Here is a 15,030-nt window from a genome sequence, read left to right on the forward strand (position 1 = left end):
GAAGTACTATCTAAAGTAAAACAACATCCGTCTTCGGCAACATTTTTCTATTTGAAATGCATTATATGCTCATTTAACTGTTTAGAATTATCAGCAAATGTGTGCTTTAGGCACAAAATGTATTAAAAAGATTCTATGCAAATCTTTGCAAGTCTGTCTTGTGTCTGAGGATTGAGTTTGTGATTGGTTGGAAAGATTTCTCTCACTTTAGCTCTGGTATTCAGTTCGCTGCTCAGCTTCAGGGTTTGGTGACCACATGTTTTTTTGGGGTCAACCAGAGTTGCCAGGTCCACTGTTTTCCCGCAGAATTTGACTACTTTTAAACTTTTGCCGACTGGTTTACCCCCCCCCCCCAATATATTCTACCAATGATAAAACGGCTAGATGTTAAGTTTTGTGACTGAGGGCGAGTGGTAGGAAACCTTTGAGCTGTGTTTATGATCACTACAATATAGTTGTTTTTACAGTGACTGGATATGTATTTTAGGAATGAGAATGGCATGTGTATCTTGAGTTTTGATATTTGGGTATGGAAATTGTGCTATTTTTGATTACCCATTGGCTAGTTTTGTTACGTAGATCTGGCAACGTCAACATATTGGAAACTGCAGAGTTTAAAGTTTCACTGGTCTTGCATCAGATGAATTAATTCTGCTTTATTATTAATTAAATATTTTTTTTATCTTAATCAGGAATATTGCATGGAATGTCTTCATAGAGTGCTTGCATGAACTGGGATTGTACACTATTCAGAAATGGGACCCACTTTATATTAGGTGGCCTTCACTCGACTATGTATTAACATTTAAATAATCATTTGATACAATGCACTTATTGTGTAAATACATGTTTTACCACATTTAAAAAATTACCTGCATGTAAGTACATCTATAATTAATTTCTGTAGTTACATTTATAATTACACCACTGTTGACCCTTCCCTTACACCTAACCCTACCCTGAAACTTACCCACACCTGTCCCTAACTTTACCCGTGTCCCACCTCAATATCAGCAAAAGTGTTTTGCAATACAATATGAACACTAAGTACATTGTACTTATTTTTTTATGTAAGTACATAGTAGTTAAGGCCACCTAATATAAAGTGGGACCCAGAAATGAATTGAGACCACACTTTTGCTGCAGGTTTTGAATTTCGTTTAAAAAAATCAAACCATAAACAAGATGCAGAATTCATTTAAATTCAAAATGTAGAAACTAAAGAACTTCATGGTAACACTTAAAGCCTTTATCTATAATGCATTATAAAGGTATTCATAATGTTCATCATAATGCATTATATCTTTTCATAAATAATTGTAACCAAAGTAAAAATGCATTATAATATTAGCAGATTCCTTGTTACATCTAAAATTAGTTGTTTGTCACGTTTTAATGTGTTATACTTTCTAAAGGTGTGTTATAATCAGAGGCGGACAGTAGTGTACATTCAAGTATATACTTTATCAGTGGTTTTCTTTGGAAAACTTTTACTTCACTACATTCCAAAGCATAAAGTCATACTTTTTACTGCACATTTTCAAAATAAGTGTTTTTTATTTTTATTTAATTTTTTACCTTTAATACTTAATTACATTAAAACTTTAGTACTTTATTACTCTATACTCTAGTAAAACTTTGAATTACTTTTACTTGAGTAAAACTAAGAAAGTACTACATGTTTAATGTGATTAAGTATTAAATGATATTCAAAATGAAACGTAGTACAGTAAAAAGTACAATATTATGTTTTGGAATGTTGTGAAGTTAAAGTTTTCCAAAAAGAACAGTGATAAAGTACATACTTGAAAAATGTACTTGAGTAAAAAGTAAAAATACTTAACCTCTGCTTATAATGTATTATAACGGTGGTTACAATTATTCATGAGACCATACAATGCATTATAAGATGCATTACAAGACATAATTAATGGATTAAAATACTTTTATAATGCATTATACAAAGGCTTTAGGTAGAGTGTTACCACATTCATATAACTACCCTTTTTAAAAATGCATTTCATTTTCAGTTTGAATAAACAAGTTATTAAACTTGCCACCATAGAAATTTACATTTCAGTCATATGAAATTGAACTTAAATTTAAATTTATTATCGACTATGTTGGAAGAACATTTTATTTCACTGAAATGATCTAATTTACCTCAAATTCTGATTTAATTTGAGTATTCAAATCACACAAAGTTATCTGAATTCAATTTGGTGGACATTTATACCAAAATTACAATATATTTTAAAAGGTGTCAATTTTTTTAATGGTGTAGAGTTTTATATGGTATAATATAATAAAATCATATTTTATTATATTGTTTAATTAAATTATTATAATTCAATTATATTGTGTAATATAATAAAACTGTTTGTTTTTTTATCACAAAATGTAATTAAATTCTTTTTGATGAATTTCTCTGAATGGCAATACAGTAAATTCCTCTGTGTGTTCATTCTTGACATTGATAGTAAAATGTATGGTAAATTTAATATCTCTGTTGAGACCTGCATCATTTTGAAAGAGAATTTTGTTTATGAAATGTATGAGCTTCTTATGAATATGTTATCTTACTGTGGCAAACATTCAGTTAGTGAATTTCCCGTGTGTGTGTGTGTGTGTGTGTGTGTGTGTGTGTGTGTGTGTGTGTGTGTGTGTGTGTGTGTGTGTGTGTGTGTGTGTGTGTGTGTGTGTGTGTGTGTGTGTGTGTGTGTGTGTGTGTGTGTGTGTGTGTGTGTGTGTGTGTGTGTGTGTGTGTGTGTGTGTGTGTGTGTGTGTGTGTGTGTGTGTGTGTGTGTGTGTGTGTGTGTGTGTGTGTGTGTGTGTGTGTGTGTGTGTGTGTGTGTGTGTGTGTGTGTGTGTGTGTGTGTGTGTGTGTGTGTAAACTATTGCCTGTGGAATTAATGGTAAAGAACATTTAAAATCTTGGAAATAAAATAATCAACAAATGTTTTTTTTAATAGCCTGCAGGTATTTTTAATATCATTACAGTATTTAGCAAACTAAAATACATTTTGTAAAATAAATAGTTTTGCCACAAACACATAAGCAAATTTATTTTCAAGATTTTGTCAGTAATGTTGTCCCATATTTGCGGCCAAAGCTTCGGCATGTTTGTGGTTCGTAATGCTTTTCTCTGTTATTATTCCCAATAGTTCAAGCAGATCCATCAGGGTGTTGCGTTTTCTCCCAGATGCTGTCAGCACTTCAGTTTATCATGATAAGCAGGTGATACCACTCATCTGTCATTCCGACTCACTGATGTTGCTAATTAAAAATGTGAAAACTAGGACATAGAGAAACTCGACATATGAAGTTCAGAGCCAGGTGGGCGTCTTGGCAAAGACAGAATGCTGTCAAACAAGGATCACATTTAGGATTTAATACTCTAACAATATCCTACAAACTCCTACATGACTCCCGCAGAACATTTTTCACGGATTTGGGTTGCTCATGTTTCACTTCAACATTTCATTCGGTTTTAAAGGGGCTACTTTTAACATGCATTTTTTTTCTTGTGTGGTTTGCACTTTTGTCAGGCAATCTAAAAATTTACTTAGTGTGGTTATGTTTAAATTAATTAAAAAAAAAAAAAAAGTTTTTATATGAATAAATCAACTGGACTACATTAGGTTACACCAATAAAAGCTATTTTTAAACGTTAGAACTGATATTTGAAAAAATCCTTTATACCCGTTATAAATATAAAATACTTTTTACTGTACATAATCTCCAAGCTCCAATAAAAGTTAAAATTAAGAGTTATTTTGAAATGTTACACTTGTACATAAAACTTTTGTACATGATTAATATTTTAGTTAGTGTGTGTGTGTATATATTTACATTTTGATGTTAAATAAAGCCACTATTGTTGTATATATAATTTGTTCTGTAGTCTATAAATTATTGAATGCAATTACATCAGAAGTAACTAAATTACAGATTAATTAAGAGTAATTTTTTACTTTACTTTTTCAAGGGAAATAGAGTAATTAAATGCTTAGTAAAGAGTTACACCCAACACTGAGATATAGAGTTTGGGGGAAAATAATCAGTTTGGAAAATAATATTGTGAATCATTTGAAAATAATTAAAAACTTTTTTTTTTTTTTTTTTTTTTACACCCCACTTCGGAAAAAAAGGAATTCACTCATGAATGTAAATCAGGACAAATTTAAGAATTTGAAGCTTGAAATATTCTCACCAAATTATGAAGAAATAAAGTAAAAGTAGAAGTATTTCTTCTATTTACATGTGTGAATGTGACACCAACATTACAGTTTTCCCAAAGTCAGAAAACGATAGATTTCAATATATTCTTTTCAAAATTAAGGAATAGTCTCACTATGGTAAAAAAAAAAAAAGGTTTTCAAGAGTATTAGGAAAGGAAGAACAAAACTGAAGCTCTTCTGTAAAACTTCCATATGGATATTTCCTAAACAGGATTTTGTTTCTTTAATCTTTGGTGCAACATGATCTGTCAGATAGTTTTTAAAGACACCTCAACATTGCTGAAAATCACCAACAATAAATGCTTAATTTATCAATTTGGATCTTTGCTGAATGAAAGTATTATTATATAAGTAGAATCATACTGACCCCAAACATTTGAATGGTAAAAATATAAAAGAGGCCTAATTGTAATAAACCCAAAATAATAATCAATATTAATATTTAGGGAAGACATTAGGGGGGAGCAATAGGGGGGACACTGGCCTCCCCAAAGAACTTTGAGTTTTAGTTTAACTAGTTAATTTAATTAGCAAAATTGGCTATATATACTAATAAATGAACTGTTTTCCAAAATCTATTTTAAATTAACATGACCGATGACTAGGTTCTACCTTCCAAAATACTAAATAGTCAATGCATATTAAAACAAATAAATCTTTGGGGTTTTTTCTACCTTCCAAAATACCAAAATAGGCAATGCATATTAAAAATCAAATCTTTGTTTTAGTTTTTTTCTATCTTCCAAAATGGCAAAATAGGCAATGCATATCTGTGGGTTTTACTTTTTCTGCTATACCTCATATAACTACAAACTTACGAGTGTTGTAGGTTGAGCTTTTCGTTCATACATTTGGTAAACAAATATGCCTAATGAAAGTATATTTGATGCATTGGATGGGGAGGCACGTCCCATTTGGGAATGGTTTCATCCATAGGTGTTAGTTCACATAACATCGCCCTCCCTGTTTTCCCTGCACACACTTTAGCGCAGCACATGTGACACTGAACTATTCCAGGCCAAATGGAGAAGCACACATTCGTGGCAAAGGGACCTACAAGCGGCTAGTGTACACAGATCCCGCTGGGTCTGAGCAGAGGCCAATGTGCTGCGAGCACAGAGAGGGAAACTCGTAGGGTTGAGTGAAGGGATTGTGAGAGGTAAGAGCCGGTGGCCTTGCTCATGCGGTGACAGTGTTTTCTGCCTTAGATTGAGAATTGGCCACCAAGTGTTTTTGATTTAACGCTCTTAAATCTGTGGGTCAGACATCTCAGGGGGCTGATTAATTGTGTCCTTTCTAAATGCAGATATAGTTTGTGTGAAAGTGTGAGGAGAAAAACACTGTTGATATGTGCGGTGTGACATTACAGGAGACTGGTGCGATTGATGTGCTGCTGTACGGCGAGACAAAGATGTGTGTTGAATTTCGATGACGTGATTATTAGAAATGTAACGTTGAGAAATTTGAGCAGTCTTAGATGTTTTTGCAGTTTTTTTCTTTGGTGTTTGTTTGTGTTTTTATGATTTGTATGTTTTGGGAAAACAGTGCAATTAATCTGGGGAAAAAAGAACTTTATGTGGTAACATCTAAAGTATGTGGATTAATTGAAGTTACAAATATAATATACAATTTAAAAATGTATTATAACTGAATCAACCTCACTGCACTGTAAAAAAAAAAAAGTTTTTATAAATAAGTTGTAAGTAAAACAAAGATTACTGGCATATGTTTTCTGTTTCTACTTAAAAATGTCATGTTTAATTCAAACTGTTTCTTTTTTATGATTTTTTTTTTTTGTGTGGAAAATGTAATTTCTGAGTGAAAATGGTTTCTTCCATAGGTTTTTAGTTACACCAGTGAATACAAAGACAATTTCAGGATGAAATATATCTACAGTATAGTTTAATGTAATTTGTAGTAAAATATAATAATTTCAGTTAAATGCTTGAAAGTGAAGGATTCATATATAGTCTTACCAGGTTTTTGGTCGTTTTTGTAATTTTTGGTAATCAAAGCTATTGCATTTGAAATACATATTTAGGCTATATATACATAAAAGTGTATCATTTATTTCTAAAAAGTAGGGCTGTCAAAAGATTAATCGCAATTAATCCAAAAAGTTTGTGTTTACGTAATATATTTGTGTGTACTCTGTATAATTATGTATATATAAATACACGCACATTCTTGTACAGTATATATTAAAGAAATATTTGCATGTTTATACTCTATAATTTCTATTTTATATAAACATTTTATATATATAAATATAATAAATTTTTCTTAAATATATACATGCTTGTGTGTGTGTATTTATATATAAATAATAATTATACACAGTACACACACGCATATTATGTAAACAAAAAACTTTTATTTTGGATGCGATTAATCGCGATTAATCTTTTGACAGCCCTACTAAAAATGATAAATTAGATATAAACACCAATTAAGTTTGTTCTCTGATAAAACTACAGGCAATTTTGTTCATACAGTTAGGACATTCTGCATTTACAGCTTGTATTTGTAAATTCACACTTTAAGTTAATTTAAATCCGATGTGAAAAGAAACCTTGTGCATACAGTACATTACATGTGAGACACCGATACCCTTGTAAGCAGTAATTGAATATGGTAATATACGCGGCCTCTGATTTCCTCGCCAAAATGTTCATTATTCATGCTCAGGAGTACATTTAATCCTCTTTCAATTTATTTTAAGGTTACGTAGTTACACAATACTACATCTATTTGCTATAGTAATAACAGTAAATGATGCATAATTACAACTAACCCAAAACCAACCCTAACCGTAACTCTATAGTAAGTACATGTTAATTAATATTTCTCAGTATTTAAATATAATTACACTATAACAAGGACACCTTAAAAAAGTGTAGTTTTGAACATTGTGCTTCTACAGCAGGTTTTTATTATTGAACTGAACGTTGAATAACTATAACACGATTAAGTGCTTTGTAATTATAGGATTAAATAGATTTAAAAAAAAATAATTAAAAGTTAAATATTATTTTAGCATTAAATCACAATAATAGCCAAAAAGAGCAATAAATCAGTGCCGGTTGCCACTTTAAAATGAGAACATTTCGACTTTGCAGCGGCAGAACATGATCACACACCACAACATTTATAAACCTATGATAAAAACAATTATTTGTAATGAACATTACAGTAAATACAGCATCAACAACAACATTCTAATTAAAACAACAAAACTGGTCACTTTTTTATGCTTGGTATGAATACATGATACTATTTAACATGCATGGATATGCTTATATATTTACAGTTGTTGTAGTTTCTTTGTGGCTTTTCTCATTTCTCATTTGCCTGTGCTGGTTAATGAGGTTTTGTTAATCTTATGATTGCAAATGTATAGACACAGGACTGCAGGGTTAGAATTGAGCAGATATTAATGAGAAATAATGGATTTGACAGATTTATTTGACTATTTTTAAGCCTTTTTTAAGGTTTACGCATTTCAATTAATTGTAAGATTCCATCATATTAAATTTAATAATCCTTACGTATTTTAATTGAATAATTGATTAAGGACTCTTCAATTATTAAATTAAAATATATAAAGATTTTTCGATTCAACTTGATGGAATTTTATAATTATTTTTTTTACAAAATCTTTTTAAAAAGTCTAAATCATAATTTTTGATAAATGGATAGATGGATAGATAGATTAATCACATCCAAAATAAAAGTTTGTGTTTACATAAGTGTGTACACACACACACACACACACACACACACACACACACACACACACACACACACACACACACACACACACACACACACACACACACACACACACGTATATATATTTTATATTTAACATATTTATATTTTAATATATTAATAATAATATATTAATTTAAAATTTAATTTTATATATATATATATATATATATATATATATATATATATATATATATATATATACATGTACATGTACATGTACATGTACATGTACATACATACACACACATACATACAGTATATACATGCAAATATTTCTTAAAAATATACATACATGAGTGTGTATTTATATATACATAATAGTTATACACAGCACACACATTATGTAAACACAAACTTTTAGTTTGGATTTGAGTAATCACAATTAATCGATTTGAGTTTTTTTCAATATTTTTTGTAAAAAAAAATAATTTTTGTAACATTTTTAAATGTCTTTACTTTACTAATGCAAGTATTACTTTCTTTAAAAAAAAAATCCAGACTCCAAACTTTTAAATGGCATTGTGCATTTATATATATTTCCATAATTTCCATTTTCAATTTTTGTTCTATTTTAATTTTATGTTTGAATGATGATGAAACTATTTCAGCCACTGTGCCTTTTGTTAGCTTGTATCGAAGTGCAGTTTTAATGTATCAGGAGGTTTTGCAGATACAGACGCCGCTTTTTCTCTGAGGCATAATGTTGAGCATTTCCAGCCAATAAGGTTAAGCCCTTATAAACTGAAACAGGTGCTTTCAGGACATAATTTGTCCCATCATGAGGTCAAGGGGGCGTGACCTCTGTACTCTTGCCAATTTATCCGTGGATTAGCTAGAATACACAGTCCTGCAGCTTGTTCCTTCCCACGGACCAGATTAGTGCAAAGACTTTGTACATACACAATAGCGTATAATTATGCGTTGCACATTTCCTGTCCTAAGACGGGCTTGCATTAATTGGTGAAGGGCATTTGACACCTGGATCCTCTGCTTGTTCCAGACAACTAAAGTGCAGAAGCGAGCAGGCAGCTGTGAGGTCCATATTGGTTTTCGGTGGTAGCTGAGCGTGCTGTGTTGTGTGTCACTGGTGTATTTTGGGCTTTTGAGTCATGAACGATCCCGGCGTAATGTCCAACAGTCCTCTTTGATTGCCATGCAAACGAAATGGCTGACGTTTACACCGTTTTCGTGAATGATAATCAAACTGATAATCAAACTGTAAAAAAACTGTTGACATACAACAACAACAAAATGTAAAACTGCAACATATTAGCAATGCGCTAATGAAGTTTTTAGAAGAAGAAAAGATATCGGTAAATGTGCTTTAGGCACTTAGGTGCTACTAATGTTACAATATTTTTGAAACCTAACCTAAGTGAGTCAGTCGTTGCATTTACGTGCACTTGCAGTGTGTAAGATCATTTTATAGCATTCCAACCATAAAACTAGACTTTTTAAATCCATTGTTGGCTCCATTTCGGCACTCTTAATTGTGGTATGCTACATTTTACCAGCTGTTGGGTCTCAAAGGCCAGTTGTACCATAAAATCAAATTTATGTGTGTTGTGTCTTTGCCCAAGATTTCCATTACAGTTTCGCATGCCAGGTTATATTGTACAGGTGGATGTCTAGTAATGTGGTAATATACACCAATATTTAAGTGACCGTTTACTGCCATTATACTGCTGCTACTGCTTATAAAAATAAAATGAAAGAAATAAATCTGTATGTATAGGGTACAACGGGGCTAAAGGCACACCGTAAGAAAAAATTGCTTTTCACTACTCCTATAATGTATGATATATAGAAAAATATATATGTTTGTATTGAACATTTATGGAGCAACAGATTTTGTGTTAAAATAAATCATAAAACTGGTTTATTTTATTTAAAAATATTGAAAATGTACGGGGTGTCGACTGTCGAGAGGGGCATTTTACCCCACACATGGGGTGAAAACCCCCCTCGACACCCCATACATTTAAGATTTTTAAATAAAATAAACCAATTTTTTTATTTATTTTTCATAATATTCTCACAAGCATGGGGCAAAAGGCTCACAGGATTGATACAAACACTTTCCCTAAAATAATGTTTTTAATAATGTCTAAGTTAATGCTTGTTAAAAACAATCACTTTAGCAAAGTTTTAACTATTTTCTGTTTATTTTAATGAATAAAAGAATTCACTTTTGATCCATTAATATGCTGTCATTAAAATATATTAATATAGAAATATATCTGGAAAAATATAGAAACAAAATCATTAAAAAAAGTAACGATTCTGAAAGCATTGAAGGAGATTCCATAATAATTTAATGTAGATTTAGAGTAGTAACAATACATTTTAAATATGGTTTCATTATAAATATGGTGATTATCTCTAAGGTGGACACCCAACTTAATATGATACTTACGATCTGAATCTAACCATGTCATGTCAACAAATTGAAAAGTCAGCCAGCTGTTTATTATCATGTTAAATATGGTGCCTTTTGCCCCAACAGCAGGGGTGCCTTTTACCCCAAATACCATACTTTTACATATTTACGTAGTTATTGAAAAACTGTTGCTTTAATTACCTTGAACAAAACTGACAAACATTAACAAGACCTTTGTTTCAAAATGTATTCAATAATTTTTGCGATTCTTATTTGCTACTTAAATCTACAACATTTTTAAAAACATCAAATATTAGATCAAATGGGTGCAGTATCAACTTTGCGCTGCTGCCTGTAATCGCATCAAAGGTCAGACAAATTTCCACGTGCATCTTGAAAAGTGGATTTTTTTGGAAAGTGCTGAGGCAAGTTTTTGTGCCATCTATTGGAAAATTAAATCAAAGGAGCCTTTACCCCGTGCAGGGAGCCTTTAGCCCAGTTGTGCCCTACATCTTTCAATGTTTTAATGTTTAAATATTGCCTGCCCAGATATGGGCCACATCTGGTACATGTGAATTCATGTGTACCAGATGTGGGCCGGATCTAGATCGAAACCATGTTGCTGTCTGGGTGTCCACAAAGAAAGAGACTTTCAAGTCAAAAGAAGCCCATGGCTACATGCTAACGTGCTAACAACAATCCATTACTGAAACTAATATCTCTTTTTATTTTTGATCTGAGAAATAATGCAAATAAGAACCAATAAAGCGCATTTCTTGACAAAGATGCCCTTGGCTACATGCTAACATGCTAAAAACAATGAAACAAACAGCATATGCTGGTATGGTTTGATGTATGGCAGCTGGTTTGAGCTGATCCAGATGGTCATGAGCTGGTTTAAGCTGCTTGTGCTGGTCTTAAACGGGTCATATGAAACTAGTTCCAGCTCAGGACCATGATTATAACCAGCACTTGACCAGCTCAAACCACCTGCCATGCCTCAAAACATACCTAACCATCACATGCTGTTTTTTTTTTTCAACAGGGCACATCTTTGTTTATTTGTCGTCTGAGAAGTCAAATTTAAATAAAAGTTTTGTTAAAAAACACACTAGTTCTCCAAAATAAATGTTTAGTCTTTTTTATTACAAAGTGCCCTTTGAAGCATAAGATATCCTTGGCTACATGCTAACATGATAAAAACAGTGAAACTAATATCTGTAGGCCAATGTTTATTTGTGCTCTGAGAAACATTAAAGTCAAATTTGAATAAAACTATGTTTAGTAAAAAAAAAAGTTTGTAGTTTCTAAAAACGCATTCTTGTTTTCCCAAAGAAATGTGTTTAGTCTTTTTTATTACAAAGTGCCGTTCGAAGCATAAGATGCTACACGTGTTAACTAAACAATGAAACAAATGTTTCTCAGACCACAAATAAACAAAGATATTAGTTTCATTGTTGTTAGTTAACACGCATAGCATCTTATGCTTCAAACGGCACTTTATAATAAAAAAGACTAAACACATTTCTTTGGGAGAACAAGAATGTGTTTTTTAGAAACTAAACAGTTTCAAGTTTTATCTAAATTTGACTTAAATGGTTCTCAGACCACAAATAAACATAGATATTAAAGTCAAATGTAGATAAAACTTGACACTGTTTAGTTTCTAAAAAACATTCTTGTTCTCCCAAAGAAATGTTTAGTATGTTTTGTTACACAGTGCCTTTCGAAGCATAAAATGCTTTGTGCTAATATGCTAACAACAATGAAACTAATATCTATGTTTATTTGCAGTCTGAGAAACATTTAAGTCAAATTTAAATAAAACTTGACACTGTTTAGTTTCTAAAAACATTGTTCTCCCAAATAAATATTTAGTCTTTTTAACACAAAGTGCATTTCGAAGCATAAGATGTCATTGGTTACATGCTAACATGCTAATAACAATGCAACTAATATCTCTGTTTATTTGTGTTCTGAGAAACATTTAAGTCAAATTTAAATAAAACTTGACACTGTTTAGTTTATAAAAAACACATTCTTGTTCTCCCATGGAAATGTGTCTTTTTTATTAGTGCCTTTCAAAGCATAAGATGCTACGTGCTAACATGCTAACAACAATGAAACAAATAGCTATGTTTATGTGTTCTCTGAGAAACATTTAAGTCAAATTTAAATAACTTGACACTGCTTGTATTCTAAAAAACACATTCTTGTTCTTCCATAGAAATGTTTAGTCTTTTTTTTTTATTACAAAGTGCCTTTCGAAGCATAAGATGCTATGTGCTAAAATGCTAACAACAATTAAACTAATAGCTATGTTTATTTGTGGTCTGAGAAACATTTAAGTCAAATTTAAATAAAACTTGACACTTTTTATATTCTAAAAAACACATTCTTGTTCTCCCATAGAAATGTTTAGTCTTTTTTTTATTACAAAGTGCCTTTCGAAGCATAAGATGCTATGTGCTAAAATGCTAATAGCTATGTTTATTTGTGGTCTGAGAAACATTTAAGTCAAATTTAAATAAAACTTGACACTTTAAATATTCTAAAAAACACATTCTTGATCTCCAAAAGAAATGTTTAGTCTTTTTAATCGTTCATCAAAATGTATAGCTTCTTTTGCGCTTGACTCTTTTTTTTTTTAACACCAAACACTGATAGAGTCTACTTTTCACAATCCAATGAATTCCTCATGGATAAAGTCAAGTCCCATCCTGCATTTTAAGCGTATTATATTAGCGGTAACCATGTATGAACTCTTTCAGTCGGTTAGCCTTGCTTAGCTCTTACTGTGTAATGTCATTGACGGATGATAGTCACTGTAACCATCCATGAATATCAGGAGTGCTTGAAACAGTGGTGGCCTGGTTGTCAATTTCTTGCTGCAACTCTATATTCATTAGACTAGTGCTTGAAATACTGATGTAGCCATGTGCATTGGTTATAGATATTTTGTTTTTTTCTTACACATTCACTCTAGGGGAGTGTTCCAGTTGCCTATAGGGCCCTGCAAAGGACTTCAAAGTGTAGCATATTCTGAGTCACCTCAAACAATAAATGGAAGAAATACATCAGTATATCACTTCACAGGAAGTGGAGAAGTGAATTAACCCACAAGTCATTGAACAATGTTAAGGGACCCTGTGAATTGGAACACAGCAATAGACACCCAAATCTATAATTAAATGTGTTGTAAATATGAACATTTGTGTAATCAGTAGGAAAAAAATATTATCTTATTATTTTCTGGTCTAAAGAAAGAAGGGATAACTTATTTAGAGCTGGTATTGATGTGTGAACTTTACGATCTGGAAAGGCTCTTGTAAGACCATGTCATAATCTTAAATGACTCCAGCGCTACTCTGGAGAGGTGTTAATCCCCCCAAAAGATTCAGTTGCACAAATTCAGATTTGAGAGGGTCTAAGGGCCTCCCCTTGTTCCAGTTGTTTCTGACTGCTCATGCATGACCTCGTCTGTATTTGAAACACCAGAACACCTGGAATGTACCTCATGAAAGAACCCCTGAGGTCAAAGAACTACAAAATCCCCTAACACGGCCTGTACCTTTCAGAAACATTGTTGTTCCCTCTTCTCTCCACTATTACAACTCTTCCTTGGGGTTTTGACACTTATGTCAGCTTTTGGCTTGGAGGGTGTGTGCTCAGCAAGAGCAGTATCAGACTTGCACAGATATTTTGATTGATAGTAGTGCTTGCTAAATTTAGCAAACATGTGAGCGCATTAATCAGTCCACTCAAACAGGGACAGGGAGTTCACAGTTTCTGAACTCATGTCTGAAGAATGTTTCTGAGCTAGACAAAACCCATTTCAGCACCTTGAGGTTTTGCAAAACAAAAATGTCCATTTCAAAAGCTTTCGTTAAAATAGTGACCCATCTAACCATTTTTGGTTCCATAATGTTCTGGGAACATTCGTTTTTTAGTTTTTCGAAAGTTCCTAGAGGTTTGAGGGTTTTATCAGGAAAGTTTTATGGAAATATTAACAAATTCAAACCTCTATTGACACACTGAAGCTCGAGTTGCCATTGGCTAGTATATGTTTTATTTTACTCACCAGACTTTTCGCATGGAAAAAGAAAAAAATCGACATAAATATAAAATATACATTTCAAACACTATAAAATTCAAGTAAACAAAAAAATCAAACAAATTAGATACAAATTAGGTAGATTATATACAGAAATTGAATAAAGTAATCAAATGAAAAGTAACATTGCATAGTCTTCACTGTATTACATATAGATGAATCCTTAATAATGTTACAAAAGGTATTCAGTCAAGAGAATTCAGGGATAATTTGTTTTGCAGTATGTTGTTTGATGAACATTAAAAACACAGAAGAAATAGGCTTCTGTCACTTCAAAATATAATGCACGGATTCAAAAATTATACTGTACACATGCGTTGTCTTTCTCGGCTGTTTATGTTCACTTAAGACATAACCGACTATGTTTACTAGGACACTCGTCAAGTGTGTATTTTTTGTGAAATTGTCAAGCGCAAGTTGTTCAAGCGCAAAAAGACGTGAAAGAGAGCTCAATTCATTGCGCTTTGGATTTGCAGTTTGCGTACACAAAACTTCTCGCACGGTGCATGCAAGTTATCTTT

At 32.0% G+C, this 15,030-nt stretch overlaps 1 protein-coding gene across 7 annotated transcripts in view; it reads left to right on the top strand.

Annotated features, from left to right (window-relative positions):
• The window catches only part of rbm20 (RNA binding motif protein 20), a 78,774-nt gene that overhangs the window by 32,127 nt on the left and 31,617 nt on the right, over positions 1 to 15,030 (top strand). For 2 of the 7 annotated variants that reach the window (XM_079807128.1, XM_079807129.1), the window contains exon 1: positions 5,252 to 5,400. The exons of the other annotated variants lie outside the window; for them this stretch is intronic. The gene's annotated coding sequence lies outside the window, so the exon portion shown is untranslated. Of the gene's footprint in view, positions 1 to 5,251; positions 5,401 to 15,030 lie in introns of those variants that run through there. 7 annotated transcript variants of the gene reach the window in all.

Source organism: Gobio gobio (assembly GCF_949357685.1).
Source record: "Gobio gobio genome assembly, chromosome: 24".
In the NCBI taxonomy this organism is placed as follows: domain Eukaryota; kingdom Metazoa; phylum Chordata; class Actinopteri; order Cypriniformes; family Gobionidae; genus Gobio; species Gobio gobio.